At 34.4% G+C, this 26,056-nt stretch overlaps 1 long non-coding RNA gene across 4 annotated transcripts in view; it reads right to left on the bottom strand.

Moving 5' to 3' along the window:
• The window catches only part of LOC101794071 (uncharacterized), an 87,300-nt gene that overhangs the window by 32,483 nt on the left and 28,761 nt on the right, over positions 1-26,056 (bottom strand). For all 4 annotated transcript variants that reach the window (XR_011812248.1, XR_011812250.1, XR_011812251.1 and 1 more), the window contains 2 exons: positions 12,233-12,374; positions 3,511-3,586 (listed from right to left, as the gene is read on the bottom strand). This is a non-coding gene — a long non-coding RNA (uncharacterized lncRNA). The remainder of the gene's footprint in view (positions 1-3,510; positions 3,587-12,232; positions 12,375-26,056) is intronic.

The raw sequence follows: 26,056 nt of genomic DNA, 5'->3' as shown, positions 1-26,056 counted from the left end.
TCCTTTTCAGTGCAGTTAAGTTTGCATCTTTGACTTTGTTAGAGCTACATGATTTATGTCTTCGCCAAGACGATGGAATGCTCTTGAAGCCAGGTACATCAAAGAAATATTTAATCTCCAGAATATTTTTCACAGACTCTAAGCTTTGGTACTCCTCTTCTCAGCATTTTTATTGGTGATAGGGCAGCAGCTACCTTCACTGATACTATTTTCCTGTGTCCTGTATGGCCTCTGGAGAGCAATGAGTAGGTTGTAAACTAGTTGTCTTTTCTCCAGGAAAGGACCCACTTGCTCACAATATGGGGAAGAACAGAGAATATGGTTACTACTTTTATGTCTGGATGAAAGGATCCAATCTCTTCTTCCCTGTCAGAATATTTATAAAACTATCCTGGAAACAGATTCTGTCTGTTACATAAAAAATGATGGAAAGGTTTGCAAACTAATTATTTGGTGGTTGAACTTAAACATTCAGTCAGTTTCTAAATGCATAATTACAGTGGTGGACACCCACAGTGGTTTAGAAACAAACTCCTTGAACTTCTGTTTTAGTCAGCCTATATCTCAATGTCCTTCTGAGGCAGTCACTGAAAGTAATATGTCCAATTTCTTATAATTCATCTAACAGAATTCTCTGAAAAATATTAGTAAGTTACTTGACTATTTAAAGACTTGAAATATTCTAATACTTTTACTGGGGTTGTGGGTAACAGACTATCTTAATTGTTTCAGGAGGTAAGAGGAAGTCACTGGAAGTAGATGACAAAACTTTCCTAAAATTTGCGTTGACAACGCAAACTAGTATAACAGAGTTAGTTGGTAAGCATTCTACATGTAAATACAGAAGTTTTAAAAGTACTAAAAGTACATATTAAAATTACATGGGATTTACTCTGTCGCTGTGTCATGAAATACAGGGACGGAAAGAATACATTTAACAGGTGATAATAGTAGTGCAAACAGTGGTCCAGTTTGAAATAAAAAGAACACAGTTCTTTCACTAAACCTTCATACCAAAAGTTAATTTAAATCATGTCATATTTCTGAAGGCACTCTTGCAAATGTAATAAGCTTTGCAACCCCTACATATTCACAAGCAAAGATAAATAGGATACTCTGTGTATTACACAGTATTACAACAGAAAAAGAAAAAAGAAGAAACCAAGGAAATTTGTGCACCTGGTAATTGTTTGTTGCTTTCCAACCTCTGGATATAATTGAAAGGTCTTTTTAAAGATTTACAATTTATTCCTAAAATTTCACTGTTCAAAAATGTAGAATGAATGATAATTTCAGGCTTAGGTGGAATTAGTACTTCCTTATGTCAGTAATGTTCCCATTTCCCCCTTTCCTTGACGTTCCATTATTATTTAATCTCTTAGTTTTTAACTCTCTCAGAGACACGGTGTCATTCTTTGTAAGAATGAAAAATAAATTTATTCAGCTACAGTTTCTCAGTCCATTTAGGACAATTCCCTACAGCATATGGTCACTAATGATTTATCTACTTGTATTTTATAATGTAATTCCATTATTTTCTTTGGATCACCTAATTAAATTTGGTGTGTGAGAATAATCTAGGCATCTTAGAGTTTGTATTTCAGTGGCCTGTAAAGGACTTTCGATGGACAGCATGTGCTCACACAACTGCCCACTCCCAGCAGATTTTATAGCTGGAGTTACAGTAAAATACCACAAAGTAGATTAAACAATGACCTAATCAGGGAATTGGGAAAAATGCCACCATAGTCAAATGAGCTTATCTGGTTGCACAGAGAGCTTTAGCCATGTCTTTTCAAATCACTAACCACTGTCAGCTGGAAGTGTCTGTGAGATGTATTTATTTGCTGTACACTATGTAGTTCTGCAATACTTCAAAATAAGGAAAAGTCCTTACTGACTTCTAGAGGTGTTCATTCCACTTGCACGATAGAAAAGAGAGAATTATTCGGCTGTTGCTTACTTTTTTTTTTTGGGGGGTGGGGTGGGGGAGGGGGTCATCTTGTCCTTTGCATTTTGTTACCACTACCCAAAGCAAGCATTATGATGCTGATACATTAGAGCTAGATATATAGAGCTGATATATTAGCTGCAAAATATTTTGGGTATGTTATGACACTTACATAAGAAATGCGGAAATTCATAGCTACAAAGAACTGGAAACTTCTTACTAGTTTTCTACACCACACTCCCAGTTCTGATGTATAAAGGATACCAAAAGAACCTAAGAGGCTCAGAAAAAATATGGGGTGAGGGCAGGACTCTTGGCAGATGTTGATACAGAAGTACATAGATATCATTCAATGTGTTCCTATGCTTCTTACTCAGCTGGATATGTTTGTGACACAGTGATTATTTTTTAATTACCTTCAGAGTGGTAATCAAAACAAACTGACTTATCTGGTGATCATATAACAGGGATAGCACAGGACAATTAATTTGATTTCAAAGCAAAACAAGCTACTACTGCATCAAGCAACTGTGAATACCAGAACAATGTGCCTACCTTTTACTAGAGCAAAAAGTCATGTTTTCTTTTTTTTTTTCCTTATCTCAAATTTAAGACCCAATTCTCTCTGCAATTTATATATAATTTTATATCAAATGAATCCAATATCATAATCTGTATTGATTTCTACTTAAACAGGGTTTTAAGTATTCTGTTAATGAAACATGCCCAAGTGAGATGGCTAAAAATTCTTTCTTTCACTGATAAGACGTGGCATAAGCAGATGAAGTTTAAGTTAAACTGCTAACAACACTATTTCAGTTAGAATAGACTCCTAGCAAATACAGGTTTTTCTTATGTCTATTAATTCTTCAATCTTTCCAATTGAAATTTATGGAAGGCATAGCTCCCAAGTAAATTGAAGTCAAAGATCAGTTGTTTTTAACTTCTTGGGAAACAATAGGATAAGTATTGTGGAGGAATCGTTAAGTGAGGCGGGACATTTGAATGTTGAGCAGTTGGGAGACAATGGGCTGGTGAAGCACCGTACTCAACTCACATGAGCCTTGGCACGTACACCGCTGGCTGAGAGCCAATCAGGCTCAAGGACACGATGCCCTTGGGCCATCGGGAAAGTCCCTAAGGTGGGACAAGTAGCCAAAAGAAGGAGGACCAGACTGAAAAGCCCGGGAAGTGTTAACCAATCCTGAGCTTAGTTTCTGCAATATGTATGAGTTGATTATGTTCAAACTAGATAAAAGGCGACTGAGCTATCCATTAAAGTTGAAGTTCACTGTTCACTCATATTGATGTGCTGGGTCTTCCTTCCGTCGGCAACAAGTATCTTTATAGTGAAAGCACCAAGCTCCTAGTTGATGACCTATCTGCTTCTTTTAATTTCAAGCAACCTACCCAGATCAGAAGTCATAGCTGTACATATAGCTTCCAAGCATCCCACTGGATAGTTAGTGAAATTTAAAATTTGTGTATAGAAAAGGTGAGAAAAGTTTTGGATAGGTTGCTGGGAAGACATACATCAGTAGCATGCAGTCTTGGCTTACCAGACAAACTCTCTGCTTGTACAGGTATGGTACTTTTGGTACGTTCTGCTTGTTTTCTTGCCAATTATAGTGAATTCTAAAATAAGATAATTATATGGAAAATTAAAGGTTAGTGTGATTTCTTCTAGGCAATAATCATAACATGATACAGACATCTAATTTCAGCTCCTCAAGTACTTGAATTTTCTAAGTTAGCTAATTGGATTTAGAAAATCTAAGTACCCATATCATATCTGCAATTATAAGTTACAAAAGAAGCAATTTACTCTCCCCCCCCCCCCCCCCAGTAAGGGTCTTTATTTCAGCATCTTGTTAGAAGATGCATCATGCCAAAGCCAGTCTATGCAAGTAGAGGCTGCAAAGCATGAAACCCACAGTTTTTGAAATCCAGTACTTTATCTCTGAGTAAGGCCTGAAACATGGTTTATAGCTACAAGGACAAAAATCTAGTAACTCTCAGTTTGATCAAAATCTAGAAAAGCAGTACGAAGTGCAAAACTATGAAAACTCCAAGAACATACTTTCTCATGGGTTTGCATGGTTTTGACTATTTTAGCATAAAGATGATTCCATATAAATTAAGCAGTTAAAAACAAAGGGAAAAAAAAAAAGGAATTACAAGAACCTGCCTTTCTCTTCTCTTAAAGATGCAAACTTGCCTCTCTAAAAATGACAGTATTATTATTATAAACTATATATTTTCATAGACTTTAAATAGATGTCTGAGATCCTGAAACATCTCAGAGGCAGAAAATACACTTGGATGAACATGCTCAATCTATGGAAAAGTTGTATTCAGTGCCATCTAGTGAAATTTAATTAATAAGAACAAATAGGAGCAATTAAAACCAAAGATTCCCAAGATTCCTTAAATCCCCAAATGAAAGCTGTCCTTAATTTATTTTATCTTATGCCATAAAGTCTACAGTGGGGAATCTGGTGGAATCTTAAAAACTATTAATATAACATGTTTATTCATGGTAACAAATGGGGAATCTTAGCCATTTTTCCAGCTCTCCATCATATTATGCCACTCAAATCATAAAAAAATATTTATGAATTATAAAGTAAAACTTCATTAAATAGAACTGTTACTTTTCTTTTTTTTTTTTTTTTGGCATGGATCATAAACAGTCTGGATTTCAGTACAGTCAAGGATTCTCAGTACTGCAAGATATTATTCTCCCTCCTATTTTTCTTTTTCCAATTCAAACAACTCACAGTAACTAGGTAGAAATGTGGAAGCATTCTGGCAACCTGGATTACATCAATGTTTTTTGCAAAAAAGCAGTAAATAACACATTTAAACAAAAAATGCAGCACAGACTTTTTCACAGCTATCATATGTCACATTAGATTACTATTAAGTTGCTAAGTCACTATGAAGTTGCACCTAACAAGTAAAGTTCCTTGCATTTACAGTATAAGCACCATTTATATTTTTGTTTAGTAACAAACTCTGAGAAAGTCGTATACAGAAATTTCAAGCAGTTTGCTTAAATCTGTGGAATCTGAGGGTTGAAAATCTCTCTCTCACTTTCCCCATACATATATTTTACTGAAATTTGTGTTCTGTCACACATCCAGCCTTAACTGAGTGGATTGCACCTTTGCTTTATAACTATTTGTCTTTGAAAATCTATCCTGACTATTTTGTAAGGTGTGACTTAATATGATATGTTGCCTGAATTACTGAAATCTGAAAAAACATTAACAAATATTTTAAAATATTAAAAAATACTGAAAAAATATCTGACTGCACATTTAAAAATAAATAAGTGTACTTTGCTGATTCATTTTCCAAATACTTTTCAACATGTCACTAAAAGGATAGAACAAAACAATAAGGAAAAAGAGAAAATACTTAAAATACTTTCTATATGAAATTGCCTCCTTTGTGGTTATCCTCAGATGTTTTAATACCTTAATTATGTCTTTTGCACCTTCGTACAGTCAGATGTGCTTTCAAAAAAAGCTGGAGCAGTTAAAGCCACAAAGCTAGTCTCCTGGTGCTGGCATGGTAGCTACCTGTATGAGCACCTCTAATCCGTTTCAGAGGGAAACAAAGCAGTTGAACTTTAAAACACAGCCAAGATTAAAGCTGGCAACCCCTTTACCCACTACAAATTGTTCTACAAATAAGGATCTGATTACATCTTTGTTGATTCAGCAGTTATTTCTTCTTACATCTGATACTAATCACCCATTGCAAATGATAAAGCAAACAAAATGACTTGCCAACTGCATCACCCCTGATCATTCCTGCTGTGTTCCAATTCGTTCTTCTTGGGAATGTCATTCTGCTGAATGGATGAATTAAAAAAATCAGATCTCATGCCAGCCACCTTAACAGCTGGAAGAACTTAAAGACTGAAAAAAAAAACTAGAAAGAAAAATAGAGAAAAAAAGCCAAATATGAATTTTCCCATTTGCACATATTCAGTTATAAACCCAGGCTTGATTTTTAAATTATTAGTGTATTTTGGTTTATGTATTATTTTTTTATGGCATATGTTCATAAAATGCATTTCCCAACTATTTTCACAGTTACTTACAGTCTCCTTCAACATCATCTTGTTCCTTTAGGCACTTCAAACATATTTTATTTATCCTAACCTCCAGCCCTTTTCTTTTTATTCTTCACCTTTGTATTTCTTACCAGGTATTTTTACACTTATTTGTCTTTATTCTTTAATCTTTCTACTTCTCCTTTGGTCTGGATATTTTACACCTTATAGATGTCTCTTTCTGACCCTTTATTTTTCATCTACATTGGATCATTTTTTTTGGTCATCGTATATTCACTGCTAGATGAAATACCTTCATTTATCTTTCAACACTTTCCATTTCCTTTCTACATCTTTGTTACATTGATTTGTCTCACCTTCTACTATAATAAGATCAGATGAAATTCAACTATCCTTTTACTCCATTTTGTTTCATTTCAGTCCAAAATACAAACTTAAGATTAATGTACATAGTATTTTGAGCTTCCTTAATATAATCACTTAATACATTGCCATCAGTGATGTCCTCCTATTCATTGTTAACAGTATATGGATAACATTATTTATGCTTGTTTTATTTCTAAATCAAAGAGATGATCAAATACAACAAATCTTCATTCTTGTGTAACAAATTATGTTAACAATCAACACAAAAATGTTAATAGAACTAAACACAGAATAAGCCACATTTATGTGCTTAATTTGCACAGCCTTGACAATCATTTGCAGGCATGTCAATGACCATGAATATAAACTCTGGAAGACAATCATTGGTTTGCATGAAATTGTTGGAAGACTACACTGAGGTTTCTTTATAATAAATTTCTCTCAACCATTTACTAGAGACCATGCATAAGTTTTCACTATACATATTTTAAAAGTTCTAAAAGATGTTGAAGATAAAAATGTGGACTGTAGGTTAAAAATCTCTATCATTTTCTGCTAGTTTTCCCCTTGTCTGAGCTCAATACTTTGGTCTTCTGCAATAACAACACAGCAGCAGAGTAGGAAGCCTTTTTGAGGCTAACACATGACATGGAAGCAAGTGACAGGGAACCGCATAGCAAAATTACATCAACTGGAAAAATCAAAAAGCTTCCTAGAAGATGCTCAGCATCACCTACTATTTTTATTAACAATATTTCTGGTTCTTTTTAGTTTTGAGCCATTATTGAGAATTCATCAACTTCAGCAGTAGCAGAAGTGTGATTTATATGGAAATTTAGATACATTTTTAGTAAGATCACAGCAATATTATCAAATTCTGAACCCAGCAGTGTACTAGAAAGTTAAACCATATTGGAAGAGAATATTTACCTTCTACGTTAAAGTATTACAGTTATACATTTAACTTTATCAACATCTCATCACCACCATTCAGTCATCCAGTTTGACCTGATCCTTCAGGAAATGTTATTCTTCTGCGAGGTTTTCTTTAACCTAAGTAATTTTCTGTTATCAACAGCATTCACCAACCCATGCACCAAATCGATAATAAATATACTGAAGAATGTCAGGCCTTATGCTGTTACCAGGGGCAGCCATTACCAACTGCTTTCTACTCTCAGAAAACTATCTGCAGTTTTCAAGAAAGAAGGTCTTTTAAACCAGGTTGCCTGTCTGGTATGTCATACTGACATAACTCAATGCAAGTCACATAATTACATCATGCAACTCTATATTATTTGACATGGCTGAGGCTACATATCACAGTATAAAAGATCAGCTGGAAAATTTATATATATATTTTTTTCCCCAAAAGGAAAGGGGAAAGGAGGGGGTGAACTCTCACAATCTTTATATTTTCATCCCTAGTCTCTGGAGAGAGAGAAAAGAACAGTTTGTCTACAGCATTGATTTTTATATATGTAACTCACATACCAAATTGACAGTGTCTTCACTACAACCTGAATCTAAAGCTTCTTGGGAAATGGTCTGGTATCATGATCAGATTTCTGTTCAGATCTCAACATACTCTCAGGACTATATAAATATATATAAAATATGTATATTATACTACATTAGATTAAACCTATTAGATTAAACCTGTGTGAACTACTGCACCTCCTTACAAGGCTGAAACCTTGTATACTAAAATATCTGTGATTTCTCATGCAATTCCTTTCAAAACAAATGTGTTTAAAATAAATTACAATGCTAACAAAAGCAGTATTTTGATATATTTACTTGCATCATTGTAAAATCAGTAATGATATGATGTTCTGTTGCAATTAATACGACATTAGTGGAGCATATTGCAGTTTCCCATCTATTAACAGGAGGATTAAGAACTATGAGATAGATTTTATACATTATGGTTCACTTACAGTTATACTACCTGCAGTCTCTTTTGGTTTGCAAAAATCTATGATTATCCTTGCACTAAGGCATCAGGAGATACAAAAAAAGGAACTAACTCATTGGCAGTTATTTACAAAGCACTGAATTCAGCATTCAGAGGAGACACTAACTTAATGAAGGCAAGGAATATTGTCACTGTATGGAGAATGGGAATATGGAAGTCAAGCATGGACTGGTATGAGATGAAAGTGAGAAAAGATTACAAAGAGCAATTTATAATAATAACCAGACTCAGCTGAAGCTGAACCATGAATTGACATGGACGTTCCCAGATGGGCAGATGGTAAATTTGATTGACTGCTATAGTTAGTTTTTAAGACAGATTAATATGGGTTATCACAACTCACAACAAAGAGCTCAGCACCAACAGCAAGATGAGAAGCCCTACACAGACATTTATAACACATACAAAAATACTATATTAGGGAAAGTATTATAGAGAAATGAATAAGAGATGACAGAAACTGAAGGCTGTGTCTAGAACTGGGTGGTTTGCAATTGCATGTTTTACATAGCAGAGGTAAAGGGAACAAACTGACCTGTTTGTCTTTTGACTTCACACTAGTTACAAGAATACAAGTAGCTGTCTAGTTACTTAGTAAATAATATAATTGCTGTTACTTCTTTATCTTAGTCTTTGGTTTTAAAAATAGCATGTTAACATTATAAAATTTATTTAAAATAAAAAAGTTAATATTATAAAATATCCAACATTACTCTTCTTGAAAATAGACACAGTTGAATGATTGGCAACCAAATGCCACACAAAAGGAAAATTTGCAGCTTAAACAGCCAAACTGTTAGGAAGACTGTCACTTGAGTGAGCTGCCAGGCTACAGAGTACCATAAAAACCTTTAAGGTCCATGTGGAATACATACGGACCCCTAGTCCAATCCCCTTTCTATAACCAAAAGTAGTACATATCTCATTCAGGCAGTTCTTATCTTCTTTGGAATCAATTATTAGTTAGAAGTAGAAAGTTAACTGAATGAATGAGCAGCCTTAATGCTACTCATTGGTTGGTGGATGATCAGAGCCCCACAGACATGGGGACATTTAGGGATTTCAGAATGGAACAGACACTTAATCTTCAACAGATATTCTGCACTTATCTTGGCCAGTGAGTGGCACGCAGGGATGAGTAGAGAAGACAGCATTACAGGATGAAAATATCAGCTTGCAGAGCTACAGGAAAGCAATCTACTGGTGTGAGGAGGACATAAAATAAAATCAAAGTTCCCCAAAACAGGACAATCAGCTATTTGCATTCAGGTGCATGCCAGCCTGTAATGAGGAAAACAGAAAAGTTTTAATTTTGTTTTTTATCCAGTTTCCAGGAGCAAGAAGTAAGGCCTAAAATCTAAAAGCTTGGATGCATGGACACAATATTGTGTTCGCCTCTGGGTAGCAGCCAATCCCCTTGAGATGCACAAGTGCACAAGTAGGTGGAGATTCTGAGCTGGCACAGAATGCCTGAAAGACACAGCCAATACCCCTTCTGTGCTCTTTAACAGCCAAGAAATGTGCGTCTGAACAATGCTTGTATTCCAATGAAAAATGATTTTCAGATCCAGGAGCTTCTGGATGTACTGGGAAACAAGACACTGTTTCTACATGTGGGATGCAGTCACTCTGAATAACAGCTGTGAGATAATAGTCAATTAATTATTCCAGCATCTACCTGATGCTTATGGCAGTAGCCATAATTGCTACCTAATTGCTGCTGTTACAGATACCAACTACCTAAAATATGAAAGAAGCAAATAATTCTATTTTTACTTTTTTAGGCAAACAGACAAGACAGATAGCTAAGGAATAAGTTATAACATGTTATTATTATTATTTTTTTTTTTTTTCCCCAGAAGCAGAGGCTAATGTGACCTCAGCAAAAGGCTGGGTATGATCTGCAAAGGTGGTGTATAAGATGTATCCTTTTTTACAGTGTAGGACTAATTAAAGAAAATGTCATTACTGGGTCTGCAGCTGGGACAGCCTCTTGTCAAATTCAGCAGGGACTGGAGCAAGTTCAAAAAAAATCACTCAAGCTTGGTGCATTCAATTAGACTACATTTGAGGTCAAGAATAGTTTAGCACTGAGGAAAGTAACTTACTGAAGAAATACAACTCTGTTCATCAGTGCATTCAGAAAGCATTTTGGGAGAAACATGCTTATCTGCATGACTAGAGATTATGACTGCCACATACATGAATCCATATATATATATATATATTTTTTTTTTGCTTCCAATGCTAAAAATGTTTTAGAAAGTGAGAGATCTTGCTAGTAAATATTTCAGTACAGTAGTCTGGCAGTGGAAGGGTTGAAAGAGTAATATGATTTAGCTTGTTCTCTCACAATCTCATTTAAAAAGTTAAAGAAATGCAAATGTCTACTTCCTTAAAATATTCTAAAAATCAAAATTATATAAAAAAAAAAAACACAACAAAACAAAAAAAGTCTTTATTATTCAACAAAAATATATAGTGAAGAATTTTCCAAATGAAAAGAATGTGAAACCTGTCATAGTAATAAATATTGAAAGAACATATTTCACGGGATTTATTTTCAGAAATTAAAATAATTCCCTTTTATTCAAAAAACATTTTACATCACCTTTTTACTAAAAGAAAAAAAAAAGTTAGATTCAATAGTTTGAGTTCATTAGTATAATCTATATTGCGATTATTTTCCATGCAAACTACATGTATTATGCCTTGCAAAAAGAAAACAAACTTTAATTATCTTTAACAAGTACCACAGACTTAAATTTGTGTTTCCTTATTAATATAGGAAAGAAGCTGTATCTAGAAAGAACCTTTTAGAACAGTGATTTGCAGAATTAAGAACTTATCCAGCCTTCCTTCTGTACACTTTAAGCTTTTCTTTGGGTTAATAATCAAGATGCACTGTAGAGTCAGTTTTCACCCCCTTTACAGGAGGCAACAAGCACAGCACATTTCCTAGTTGATATTTACCTCTTTCTCAGATCATATATTTTTCATTTGATTTTTGGAAGAATCCCTTTTATGTAAAGGGATATTCCTTCCATGGACGAACACCCATTAACGTCAAGTACATGCAAGTTTATTGTGACAAGATTTTCAAAAGCAAGTGATGGGTAGAAAACCTTGAAGGAACTACACTCATGTCCTTGTCTGTACAGTTTTTCTTTAGTTATGACAGAAGGAGCATACAAATGTGTACTGCACTGATTTTTTCAAAAAGCTTTCTTTTTCATTTTTCTGAATACAGAAACCCTGTTTGTCATTAAAAATGTAAAGACCCTTATGTTTTTGTCAGTTAAAGAAGAAAATGAAAGGAATTGCTTTTATAACAACCTGGTGTAGTAAGAGTCATCCAGTTAAGGAACTGCCAAAATACATGAGATTAAAGCAGATGCAGCTTGACATAACTTGTCATTAAAAATATATGCGGACAATATCAGCACATGTCAAAACAGTAAAATGTTTGATAAGTGCAACTTATTTAAAAAATCCCAGTACACTTGCCAGTTTCCTACTGCCTTGCAAAATTGAAAAGAAAGAAAGGGAGAGTAAAACTCATTTTTTACTACAGGATTTCACAGAAACTGAAGATTTGACTAACTGTGGTGCAATAAAGAACAAAAAAAAAAAAAAAAAAAGAAAGGGATATGCAAATAGCTGATATGGTATTCACCATTGGAGGATACTTATCCTATTTCTAAATTATGCAGAGCTGAAAGCATGGAAATATTGAAACCAAAGTTTTCTCTTTCTTTAAAAAGAAAAGTTTAAAGTCAGTTTTATCCTGATGAAAAGTGGGAATGACATGGAAATATCCAAGAGTTTCAAGGAGCAATAAACTAATTACCTGGGATTCAGATGTGCTCTGGAACATGCTGCAAGCCTCTTAGGCAAGGACAAGATATGGCAGACGACATAGAGATCAGCAGAACTGAAAATTCTCAGTTTTCCACAGCTCAGGACCTTCTCCTAAGAAACTGCGATGATGTCTGAAAAAAATGAGCATCTATGAATATTATGTCAAGACATTTCATGGTCAGCAATTTATTACTTCTAAATGTAAATTTTGGTTTAACAAACCTTACAGACACTTACAGAATTGTTGTTAGTCCGTGCTTAAAACAATAAAAGCTTCAGAAAACAGTGTGATTTCTGGATGTGCCAATTTTGCATCTTGCCTAAGCCCTAAAATCAGTAAGAATCATTGTTCAGTAGACCTATGGAAGTCTATTTGACCACAATGCCTCACAGAAAGTTATTGATTTTTTGTTGAGGCTACCATACTCTCCTAAAGAGTGACAATGCTAAAAGGATTTCAATTTTTAATTTTAAGGATTTTAATGGAGGGTTTGCGTACAGAACAAAGTTCTCAGAAGTGGCTTATATATATATATACACAGATAATTATATATACAAATAATTGAAATAATTAAAATTGAATGTACCAAGAAGACAAAGTCCATAACTTTTTACAGTGACACAAAGATCTATTTTTAGTGGGACAACACCTCTTCAGTACAGGAAGCATATAAAAAGATTTTTATAGTCGTGCTTTGGGTTCTCCTAATGGCATTCAGTATTTGCTAATAGAAGCAAACAAAATGATTATCATCTAGAGTAACTTTTGTTATCAAGCATTATCAAATTAGTGACTAATATTTCTAACGTAAATAAATATTATTAGTTTTCAATATGAAAAATTTACATAGATAATGGAATGACTATGAAAACATTGTCTTAGGACAGTTAAAATCTGTGTTACATTTAGCAAAACTGTGAACATGGATATTTATTTTTCTAGAACAACAAGAATAACCAACTTATTATGAATATAAAATGAAGCAAGTAGTGAAGAACATTTCTAATCGATAATCATTCTGGAATTAATTTGTGTAAAACTGTCCTTTTCATCTTCTATTTCCAGTAAGTTTTGAATTTAATGGAAGAAGTTCAATCCATTAATCAACATCCCAGTATTTGGTAAAAGGTATAGGAACAGTTCACAAAAGTGTATGGCAAACAATCTAAGGCTTTTCAAAAGAAAGCAGCTTATGTGAAAGAAGAAAAAGATGAAAAATAATAAATAAAACTACCAGCCATAAGCTTAAATCTTTCTTTCAGCAAGACAGATTCAGAAAACACAGAAGACCTTCTTTACTTCAATGTGTAGAAGAGAACATGAAGGAAAATTTTGCCCCAATATTTCAAAATAAGATGGTTTTAAAACAGTCTTACAATTTAATTTCCCCTCTAGTCTGTCTCCCACTTTTTGGATTAAAGTTGTCTACATTCTTCAGAGCTATCTGCAGAGTACTGAACACATAATATGAACCTTGTGAAAGAAAGCAACTAAAAAGTTGCTCCTATGGTCTGTTTGTTAAAATATTTTATGTATGCTCACATTTGCTAAGTGTGCTTAGACCTATTAAAGCAAGGTGTATTGTGTTCAGAATACTAACAAGGCCAGTTGACCTTCAAAAAAATACCCTGCTCAAGTTTGGCAAAACATGGTACATTAATATAATAATTATCACTCAAATTATGTTTTTCTATGCATATACAAGTTCTTCCTATTTTCCCATTTATTTTTATACACTAATTTCTTTCCAATGCAACATGCCTGTACATAAAAATGTCTCATACTCCCTTATGTTGGCTTATTAATTGCAAGTTTACACTAATTGGAATGCAGCTTTCTTATCCCTGAATTGTATTTTTTCCATATTTTCTTAATTTCCAGTATATCTAATTGAAATATTTTTGCTCTGTTAGAGCCTATTTTAAATTATTCTTGTTTCTTGCAGGAAGTAAGACTTCATGGTTGTTGAGCTAAAATGGAAGACACTCTTAAAAAGAAAGCACAAGAGAACCATTCACAGATCTATGAAGAGCCTTTTTTTTTTTTTTTTTTGCAATGATCAAGCCAGTGATATTCAACTGCCTAACTTCGAGTTAATTAATTAAATTTAGGCACTCAGCAGTTTTGAGAATCCAAACTACTGTGTCGCCTTTTCCCTTATCTCTTGAAATTTGAGATAAACACAATCTTCTCTTTCTCTAGGGCAGACACGTATCCAAAATATCTTGAATTCATTACTTGGAAAAAGCTACAGACCTGCAATTTTCAACCTGTAGGACACTAACATGGAATAGAGCAGTGCCAGCTTACTCAGATGTGCCCATATCCTTCATACCATGACAATGGAGATGGAGCTGATCTTGGTTTCTTTGCCAATTCAGTTCCCCATCTTCCCCAAATAAACAACCAGAAATTGTGCCAGGTGCCTCAAGCTACATATTTTTGTGATTTAAACACTGACTTCAGAGGAACAGGACTGAGATAATTCTCTTACAGTGATGATAATCCATCAACTATGATGACAGGGAAGACCTTTTGGACCAATAAAAGCTTTTTTTTGAGCCACATTTTTAGCACTAACAGAAAAAGAAATGTTATATATATTTTTCCTTGCCAATCGCATAAGCCATTTGGTCCTCCAGAATTTCAGAATTACCAAGTACAGTTCAAAGTTATGAAAACATATTATTCTCACAGTCTCATTTTGCATGGGCTGATTAGAATTATTTGACCCCCAAACTACTCAGTTTTTGATCAAATAATGGACTTCAATTAATAGCAAACCATTAGAAGTACTGCTCAAAATGAATTTCAGTTCTCTAAGTATTTTGAAGTCACAGAAATCAGTTAGGTCAAGGTTCTCCAAGGCCAAGGAACGTTTATTGCAGATAGAGACTGTGGGTATGTATCTACTCCCACAGTCATCATAAGAGGTTTGCCTTCTAGTTCAACAAGAAGCGCACTGGAATCCTTCAGAGATGACTACGCTGCTACATGGTGAACAGTGGAACCAGTTTTGTCACATTAAGAAACAATTTGATCTTGGGCTAAACCTTTTCAGGAAAATACATAAGATTTACAGAAATAGCTCAATGTCAGCTGAAAGTCAGTACAAGTTGATCTGATATTTAAATTCTCTTCCCCCAGTAGTTAGAATTAAAGGCAATATTAATGTTTTTACTGAGGACTAATTCACAGGCACAAAATCCATTGACTTCCAGGTTAATGCTCCTCATCTTGTGTGCAATGGTGCCAGGATTGCAGGTAGCATATGTACTGTCCCTGTACAGTGTGCAAGGCATAAAGCTCATGAGTAAAACAATGTTAGTGGGGACCTACCCCACTAGTCTTTGTGCAAGAGCTGCCCCTTTTTAGGATAACACCTAACAATTAGATTTTCACTACTGGCTCAGTAACGCTGTATAGAACTACGAGTTATTCTAAATTATCCTATGAGTTAACTAATAGTTATTCTGAAATCCCTCACTCACCACAGTCTTACCACCTTACTAAGAACTATGAACATGGATCTCACAGTTCTGTGGACAAATAATCCTCAATTTTAATACTATTTACCATTTGTCCAATTATCAATGGTAACCATTTCAGAAGAGTACATCAAGCATAATCAAGATGACTGGACTTTGTTTCTACAGTGCTTGGAACAGTATTACCTGTACCGTTAAGTGCTATGGTGGCCCTGTCTGTCTGCATACTATAAAGGAGGGTAAAGGCAGAGGGAATGGTCTATAAAGTTTCAATGATTCAAAATCATTCTGGTGTAATGACTTCTCTCATCTCTCCACAAAGCCACACAATTCATTGAGGGTAATGATAACACAGTGAGAAAATTAAGTGCTCCTTCTGAATGAGCCAGAAGCTAAAAATACTTACACAACCAGCAATTACTTCTCACGTTTCTCATAAAAACTAGGATTATTACAAGACTTTCCCTAAACTAAAAACATAGGAAATAGCTCCTATTATTAGTATAAACCCCCCAAATCTGATAGAACTGAAATATTTAATAGAAGAGAGAGTCTGAGAGATAAATGCACATACAGAGTATAGATCGGTGCTGCACCTGTTTGACCTTAGGGCACAATTACTGTTTCTTCAGGGAAAAGTATATAGCAGCACAAAAATAAGGCCAGTCTTTAAACTTACCTTAAGAAAACTCTCTCTATCTATGGCTAAGATACTAAGTGTTTTCTATTTGTTTGTTCCTCCCTCCTCCCCCTCCCCCCCCCCCCCCCCTTTATTATATTATGAGACAATTCCAGGTTACAATTTTAGTTGGATTATGTACTTGTAACTGAAATCTAAAATTTTTCTTCAGGTTGAAACTTGGCACACTAGATCTCAGTCTGACAGCAACTTTTTTTTTCTCTCTCTCTTTTTTTTTTTTTAGTAACAAAAAATCCATAAGATTTTTTAAGGCTGCTAAAGTCAAGCTTTAAGATTCAAAGCTTCAAGACTACAGAGTATTCTATTTAGACATACACAGAGTAAGTATGAATCCTAGTTCTTCCATGAGACACGCATACTTCTCCACCTCCTGTATGAACAGAAGCAGGGCACCACATATGTGAGGACAACATGCATTGTTTCTTACAGTCTGGATATAGTTTTCATGGTTATTACCACTTATTTGTTGTCACAGAGGGAACATTAAAAGGTGAATTGGAAGAAATGCTACAAGATTCTACTTCAGATAAAGAACTGTTAGCTGTATTCAGGTTGGCTTAAAAATAGTTTGCATTATATAGATTTATGGGAAGCTAAAACTAAGGAAGAAAGATAATCAGAGATTCCAGTCATAGACATTTTTCATTGATGGAACTTTGCAGTGTCTAAAATAGTTCAATACTTACTTCAGTAGGACTCCAAATGCTTGGAAGCTGAGCAGAATGCGGTAGGAGATTACAAAAAACTTGTTTGAAAAGATGAAAGGCCTGCTGAAGATTTGTGCCATGAGCACTATTTTCTATTTCTTAGTTTCATTCTGAGAACATTATGAACTACTGTATTAAAATTTTAGACACTCACTGAGATGGATTTATCAAGGTTGATCAATCAACCTTGCTGGACCATGCCTTTTGGAAAATGTGAGCATTTTTTTGAAAAGAATCTTCATGGGCATATGCACATAAAAGAGTGAGAGCATAAACTGCCAAGCTGCTATTTACTGAACAATCACCCTGCTGTTGACTAAAAAAATATGTAGAAAACAATTTATTTATTTATTGGGGGGGTGGGGAGGGTGAGGAGGGAGAGGGGGAGGTGCTGCTGGTGGTGAATGGAAAGGCATCAGAGTGATTTGTTCAATATAAAATTTATTCTGATTTTTATATATGAGTTAAGCTTAGGCATACATAGCTCATGTAAGAATGGGCCTGAATAGTGTATTTCATCTAGCTATAAGCTGGGTATATTGAACCATTCCTGATATTAATAACAACTCCTAGAGGCAGGCAAGGGCATCTGTTCAAGTCCCAAGGTGTGAAGCTTTGATTGCTTGCAGATACATTGCTGTAAAATGGAGTTATTACAGGGACACTCAGTTAATTTGAATACTCATCTGTGAGAGAAAAACTAGGAATTGCTTTGGATAGTATAATCAAAAGGTTTTGGACCAGTTGCATACTCATATAGAGCATACAGATAAGAAACCTGCTAGACCAATGTTGTTTTTCCAGAGTATCCACTCCTGAATCTCTACCCTTTATTAGCTCTCCAGAGGATATCATGCATGTCATCATCGCTGATATATGAAGCTCAAGCAAACTTGTAAACTAATAAACACATTCAATTTATATAGAGAGAGATGGATATACATAAAAATCTATATATACATACACCTGTGCAATTAATAAGATTAACGCTTCGTGTAGTAATTACATATCTACTGTGGAATGCTAATCTTAAGAAGAGTACTTATTACGTTGCTTGATGTATTTGATTAATTCAGTATAGATAAACATTACAATTATAACACAGTTGTAAGGTTTATAATGCTTTTTTTTTTTTTTTTCCTGGAGGAATTCCAAAGTACTCCTTATAATTTAAACAAATGCCTCAAAAGCATATGCATACCGCATGCTTTGTAACATATTTTGAGTAAAGAAAAGACTAAATAAAAATTTAATGCTGCATTACAGAGGAAACTGGAAATGAGCTACATTTCTCTGTCAATACATTTCTGAGCTCAGCTTTAATATTAATGTTTTTAATAAAGATGGAGAAGAGAGATGCTTTTTCAGGTAGAAAAAGAAAAAGAAAAAGAGAAAGAAAATAAAAAGAAAAAGGAAAAAGAAAAGAAAAAAGAAAAGAAAAAGAAAGAAAAGGAAATAAGGTAAATGATAAAAACAAAACAAATAGTTGAGAAATTTAGACAATAATTTAGTGGTAGGTATTCTCCATTAATTTGCTTTCATGGCATACCATACTCAGAAACTTGATTAGATGAACCTTATCCATGCTCATCTGTCATTCAGCAAACAGAAATATTCATTTCATTGTTTTGTACTTCAGCTGGTTGTAAATTCTCAAGTTCTGTATATCTTCTGTACATGGTTGAAATGCCTTGGTCCCATGTCTATGAAAGGATTTATAACACCTATAGCAAGATTCTAGTAAATTTTTTAGTTTGCAAGCCTAACAGTGCAATTTACATTCTTCATCACAGGAACATTTGCAAAACTCTGAGCGTGCAAGTTTCCTCTAGAAGGGGTTCAAAGTGCCCACTTGTTCTACATCTGCCCTTACTCAAGTCTTTTGACAACTTTAAAGGGGTAAGGATGCCAGTGCTCCTAAGCTGACTCAGGACACTGATCCCTTTCACAACAAAATCAGAAAAAAAAGTGATTTGTTTTTCACCTCCTTGACCTGTCATGATAGCTCAAGTGTTCGAGCTGGTGCAAGGGAGAGAGAAAAGCTATCCTGAGAATAAGACAATCCTGACAATCCAGACAATCCTGAATGCCTGTAAGGCAATCCTGACATATTTCTCAAATTTCCTTGGAATGCATCTCACACATGCCAAATTCAATAAGAGTATTCAACTTTATGCCTCATGCACACAGACACTATTGAATTCTGCTAAGGCACAATGACCAGTGCTTATTAAAAAAGTGATAGGCAGAGAGGAAAGAGGAGGAAATTAAAGATGCACATTTACAAGAGACAGAAGATAGGTTAGTACATGTACATTTCTTGTTTTTTTTTAATCAGGTAAACAAATTTTCTCTCAGAGTCCATATGAGAGAGTCTCAGTACCTATGCAAATGTTTTTTGTTAATAATAAAGTATTTGTTTTATTAATCATAATGTATTCTTGCATTATTATGTTATTATAAACTTGCCTTACTCTTTATTAAAATGTAAGAAATGTTTTTTTCATATTTAGTCTGCTTGGAAAACATAATTTTTCATTATTTATTTTATTGAATTAGATGTTCAAGCTACTAAACTCCAGGTAATTTAGCTTAGTATCACGTAGACTTGAGTCAGCTCTTAAAATGTACATGGTTTTGTTATAAATTTGTACAGTGCATATCCACACATACCCTTTGGAATCTCTCTTTTCTAATTTTCCTCTCTACAACATTTTTCTGTATTGTATTTCAAACAAATATGGCTGTTTAGTGAAAATCATGTTTTCTATAAAATATTTACTTGTTTATCTGAAATAGTCTGAAAAAGGGTCTATGAAAAAATTACCTTATAAACAGAAGAGTGACTGTAGAGTATCATAAATATAAGCTGTAAAAAGATTTCTTCTACTGTAGTGGCTTTTAAGAAAAAAGGTTGTGAGTAAATTTAATCAAAATATGTTTTCTATTTTCTCATAATTACTCACAGTAATCTCATGTTACTGAAAATATGCCTAGTACTTTCCTAAAAACAATAATGTTAAATACACAAAATACGCACCAAAATACTAGGGTACATTAAAATCAACAAAGATTTATGTCTAAAATTTGCTCTGAATTTTGCTACCTGGAGAAAAGTGCACACAGAGCTGTTCCCTTTTACCACTAAATAAAAATGCTTGGAATTAAGAAAGATAAAGTTAGTCAGTACTCAATAAACTTAAAATATTCCTTCCACTATGTTTTAACATCATTTAAGTTTTACATCAGTGTTCCTTGAAATGTTTACATGGAAGTAAAAGTTCCGTTGTTCCATTGCTGTCTCAGTACTCGCAAAAAGACACCTAGAGAGTTGTCATAATGCAGCTAATACCCTAAATAAATCACACAAGTCACTGACTATTAAACATATGCTGGTAACTTATCAATTGAGTGCATGGACTCTCATAGGCACATATATCAATATTAATTTATCAGAAAAAAATTATGAGGAAACTGCTCGAAGAACACTGTCAGATGTGCATAATATTTATTTATTTTGTGTTCTAGTTAAAAAGGCTCTAGTTTGTCACTACCTGGATTGAAGGATAAAACAGAAGGATATTTGACATTGTGTTCATGTACTAGGAAAAGAGGAAAGGGGAGAGGGGAGAATAGTTTTTTTCCACTTTCTTCCTATGAAAGGAACCTAAAGCAATAACACAAAAATCAGCTAGTCTCAGAGCTTGACCTGAGTGCTGCAATGATGCAGATTAAGACACTGCCAGTATTTTGCAGTACTGCCTATGATCCCCTGTGTCAGACTTTGGGACAGTCTGACAAACTGCAAAGGAGGCAACCAGCCCTAGACATCATTCCACAGCTCTGTGGGCTCTTCCCATTCATTTTCTTCACCGTTGGGCCAGCAAACAACTAAAATATTTACTTTCACAGTCTTCCTCTCATCCAAAACACATAATTATCTCACACATGAAGAAAGCTTTTAATAAGAAACTTTGAAGAAAAAGAGAAGGAGGTGGTTGAAGATATCTGCCTGGTAAGTGGAAGTTTTCATTCCTTTTTCATTGAGAAAATGGAGATTTTAAATAATAAGATGTTATAACAACTAGCAGTTAACACTTCTGTGCAGATGAAGGTTTATTTATTTATTTATTTATTTATTTATTTTTAACAGATACGTTATGGCATATTCAGACTTGAAAAATTGAAAACTGAGCAATTTAATACTAAAGAAATTCATCTTCATTACTATTCTTAATACTATTTTTGCATTAGAAGGTGTATAGATACCACTAGCAGCTGACTGATATGTTAATTGATCTGCATACCCTTTCCAAAGAAGCTTAGCTACCCACAGTGGATTGGACTGGTCAGGCATTGCATCCAGGCAAGCAAAAGAAAAAAAAAAAAGTAAAGAAAAAAAAATACAGTATGCAGACCTGAACAGGAGAACAACTTGTTCAGGTCTGCATACGTACGTACCTTGAACGTACCTTGGTATTTCCCACTAAATGACTGAAAAAATTGGTGGTGAGTGGAAAGGAAAGCGGGGATGAAATCTTTCATCTTGGGAAATGACTATATATTAAATTAATTATTATCCCAAGTATTTTGATAATTACAACTGTAGTTTCTAAGATAAATTCCACTAAAATACTTGGCAAAATAGCGACACACTACAAAGCGTTGCTTCGGTTCCACAATACATCTTCAAAATTTAGGAAGTTACTTTTACATGCCTAAACCACATATACTAAAGCATGAGACCCATACTTACGTCCCATAGGGTAAATAACTGTGATAAGTAAAACAGACCCAGCAAATCTCTTCTGTTCACTGCAACCACACAATTAATTTGTGTATGTTCTCTTAAGGGACACATTTGCTCAGTGCTCTGTGCTATGAAGCATTCACAGAAAAACAAAAACTAATAGAACTTCCTAAGTCTTGTACACAAAAAGTGTACTTTGTTTCTCCCTACAGCTTCTTAAATTTACCACCTTGGAGGAAAAGACATGATCAATAATTACCTGCAAGAACTCCAAAAGGAATTTTGTGCAGCACAGGAGGGAGCTAAGGGGAAGATAAAGGCAAACATCAAGGTACCTGGAAGCAGAAGTGATTTAAAGGGTCAAGAGATGGACCAGGAGAAGCCAGAGGGGCTTTCTCCAGCTCTGCTGGAGAACATGTCACAGTCTTACAAACATGTTCCTGGTACGTGAGAAGAGTGTTAAACACAGGAGGTAAGCTATCCTGCTTTCACCAAGGGAATAAACTATCATAAATTACTCAGCACTGACTACAGAGGAAAACCAGGTAGATACTGTTAAGCAGCAGACATGGAATGAAATCTCTGTCTCACCCACTGAAATGAGGTCTGTCCTTTTTCTAAGAAGCCACAGAAGCTCAGCACCTTGCACAGCTATATGCAAGATGAATACATTTTCCTAAATCTTACTACAGCCAATGAGGAAAAAGACTACTTTTTACCTTAATTGCAAGGTAAAAATAAGGGATTAATCTCCTCTGAAGACAAAAAGTTGCCTTCATCCATGCTTCTCAGCCACAATCTCTTTATAAATGAAAATTAGTTTATTATATAATTTATTATGAAAATGAACAAACTGATACATAACACCTTACAAAAGAAAAAAAAAAAAACACAACAAAAACATAATAAACCATTAAGCAAAACATGCTATAGTCTTCAAAAATGGAAACAGCATTTCAAAGCTAAACATAAATTGAGAACAATCGCTCTGTTATTTTACCAACTGTATCAGCTAAATATTAAAATTGCTTGTAAATCTTATCCTGCCTATACACTTAAACCATCCTAGTAAATTATTATTGTGTTAGTTTCACCTTTAATATCTTCCTATTAGTAAAAGGAGCTGGTCCCTACCAGCAAGAATATTGCTGTTATGCATATGTATTTTATATACATATATATACATACCTATACATACACACATGGCAAAGGAGTAAGAATAGCAAAATAACAGGACTCCATGAAATGCAGAAGTAATGAACTAAAAAAACATCACTAACAGTAAGAATGAATGCTGTTTAGTTTTAATGGAGATTGTATGCACTTACCCTGTTAACTGAACATAGCACAGATTCTGAGAAGAATTACACTAGTGAACTTCAAGATGGGGTTAATGCTGTTATCTTTTCATTTCTATTGAGGTATTACCAGTTCTTGATTCCCAGATACTACAAACAAATCCATATTCTAATTTCTTCCATGTCAGTAAGGATTAAGGTACATGTTACAAAAACAACAGATTTATATGGACTAACTGGCTCATAATCTAACCCTGAAAAATATAACCTATACAAGTATCCATATTATTTCTATCAATAAATTTGCTGTTGCATGTTCTTAAAAATATCCAAATGACAACAATAATGACGATTATTGCTTGAATCTCACTGAAATAAAAAGTAAAAAGAAGCAAAACCAGATGAAATCCTCCCACATTTCACTTTTTACATCAAAATAACACTCAGAAAATTGGTACCTGGAAATTTCTGTGTTATTATTAGCCAGTTAATAAGTAACCTCAAAACATTTTAAGTTACTGGTATTTATTAATACAGGTAAAGTAACTACAAGCATCAACAAATTTTGCATTATCACTCCAAAATATAGGGTCCCTCTTCTGATGTAAAAGATGTATAAAATGCATGCAAATTAAAGGCTACAGCCATGGAATCATAAACATCAGAAATGAAAGTGACCTCTTGAGTTCAGCTACTGCAATGAGACCTGATTTTATTTATTTTGAGTGAAATCTGTTCTTAACACGCATGGACATAGCTCTCTGATTAACATATCTCCTCCCACACAAACTCGCATGCTAAGTGAAGGAAGAAATGTAAAGGATTAAAAAGACAGGCAAACAGAGGTAACAACTGAAATCTGACAGAAAAAAAAAATCCATTGTACCCTTAATCACTTCCTTACAGTGTAGAATTACTCCCAGAAAAGCCTTTGCAACTTTCTTCAGAGATGAGATGGGCTTTGCAACACATTAGTTTGTCAAATGGTTGCTCAAGCAAAGACAGATTATTTTTTATTTTATCTATACACACTGTTAGTACAATAGCATAATGCATACCTTCCTGAGATAAGAAGAAAAATATACGATGATGTAAGAGACCAGTGCTGGTCAGTTCTGAAAAAAAAAAAAAAAAAAAAAAAAAAAAAAAAAAAAAAAAAAAGATTTATAAAATGTGGTAGCTCAGCACTTCCCAGCCACTCACTTGCTCTCCCCAGGTGGGATGTGGGTGAGAATAGGAAAGGTAAAAGTGTGAGAATTCATGGGTTGAGATAAAGACAGCTTACTAGGTAAGCAAAAGCTGTGTGCACAAGGAAAGCAAATCAAGGAATTAATTTGCTGCTTCCCATCAGCAGGCAGGTGTTTGGTCATGTCCAGTAAAGCAGGGCTCGTCATACATAATGGTATCTTGGGAAGATAGACACCATCACTCCAAATGTCCCTCCCTTCTCCTTCTTTATCCCAGCTTTTACTCTGGAGCACGGAACAGCCCTTGACTCTGTGTAAGCACTGCTCAGCAACAAATAAAAACACCAGTGTATTATCATCACTATTTTCATCAGAAATCTAAAACACAGCATCATATGAGCCTCTATCAAGAAAATTATCCCAGTCAAAAGCATAAGAACCATCTTTCAGTACATTTATTCATATAGAGGAGGATGCATTATCCAACTAATCTTACTACCACATATGAATGTGTGATTTGAAGTTCACACACATTCGATGACATAATTTCGCACAGCAAGACATTTGGTGTTATCAGAGTCAGTTTGCCAGTCTGAGTTTCTAGTGAACCTATCAGTCTTTCTGAACTGACCTTTGGGAAACCTCTGTCCTTCTATCCCCCTTAACTAGACGAATGTAAACCAGAGGGACCAGACTCCCCAGCACTTTGTGGATTACCCACTAAAATGAACAGGAAATGCTATGTGCTGGTGTGGAGAGACTTGCCAGGTGCAGTTTGCTAAAGCTCTGTGCTGGCTGAATACACTGAACCCATTGTATTTTTAGCATAATGAACATGAATTTTGTGCAGACCCAGAAACGAAAGAGACACAAGACTGGGATATCCATATATCTGCCCCTATTACATCAGTAAAAAAACAGAAGATTTCATAAGATTTTCACACACAGGTTCATAAGATTTCCAAAACCTTGTGTTGTTAATGGTAGATATTATCTTTTTCCATAGATACCAGCTTTCCTATGTTCATATATTGAAGGCAAAAAGAAGAAAATGACTTCAACAGTAAAAGATTCTATCTGAATTTAAAAAAATTACTACAAGCTATTACTCAACAAATCTGGAATAAGCCAGACCCTGATCACAGCTGGGCATGTAGTTATAGACAAATTTAGCTTTACTATGCAGAAAAATAGTCTTAATCACTTCTTTATTTGTTAAAAATTCAGAAATGATCTCTTCTCTCCCTGGCTTTGTTGTTAACCCTAACAGTAACCTTAATCAGCTACTTTTGCACTGCAGTGGTTTTAGTGCTTTTGAAAGCTTTATTGCTACATTAAAACAGACAGTTGAAGACACTGAGTTATAGAACACTAGCGTCTTTCTCTTATAATTATTGGCTTGGGGACAGAAATTAGAGTGGAGATTATTACAGTCATTATGATTTTCAATGAAATATCATGTTTTCTTTCTCTTTCAACCTCAAATTTTAAGATGATTTGCTGCAGTTTCAGTTTTGTTCAAGAGGCTGCTTCCAGTCAAAGGTTATGGAGTAATAGAGTTCAAGAAGATGTAAGACAGACTTGTAATTTACTAAGTCTAGAGATAAACAATTAAATTTATTTATTTTTTTAACTGCCCCAGACAAATTTCACTATATTCATAAGAGCAGCCAACTGAATGA

This window comes from Anas platyrhynchos, chromosome 12, assembly GCF_047663525.1.
Source record: "Anas platyrhynchos isolate ZD024472 breed Pekin duck chromosome 12, IASCAAS_PekinDuck_T2T, whole genome shotgun sequence".
NCBI lineage: Eukaryota > Metazoa > Chordata > Aves > Anseriformes > Anatidae > Anas > Anas platyrhynchos.
The sequence above is the reverse complement of the archived record's forward strand: the minus strand, read 5'-3'. Positions and strand labels throughout refer to the sequence as shown.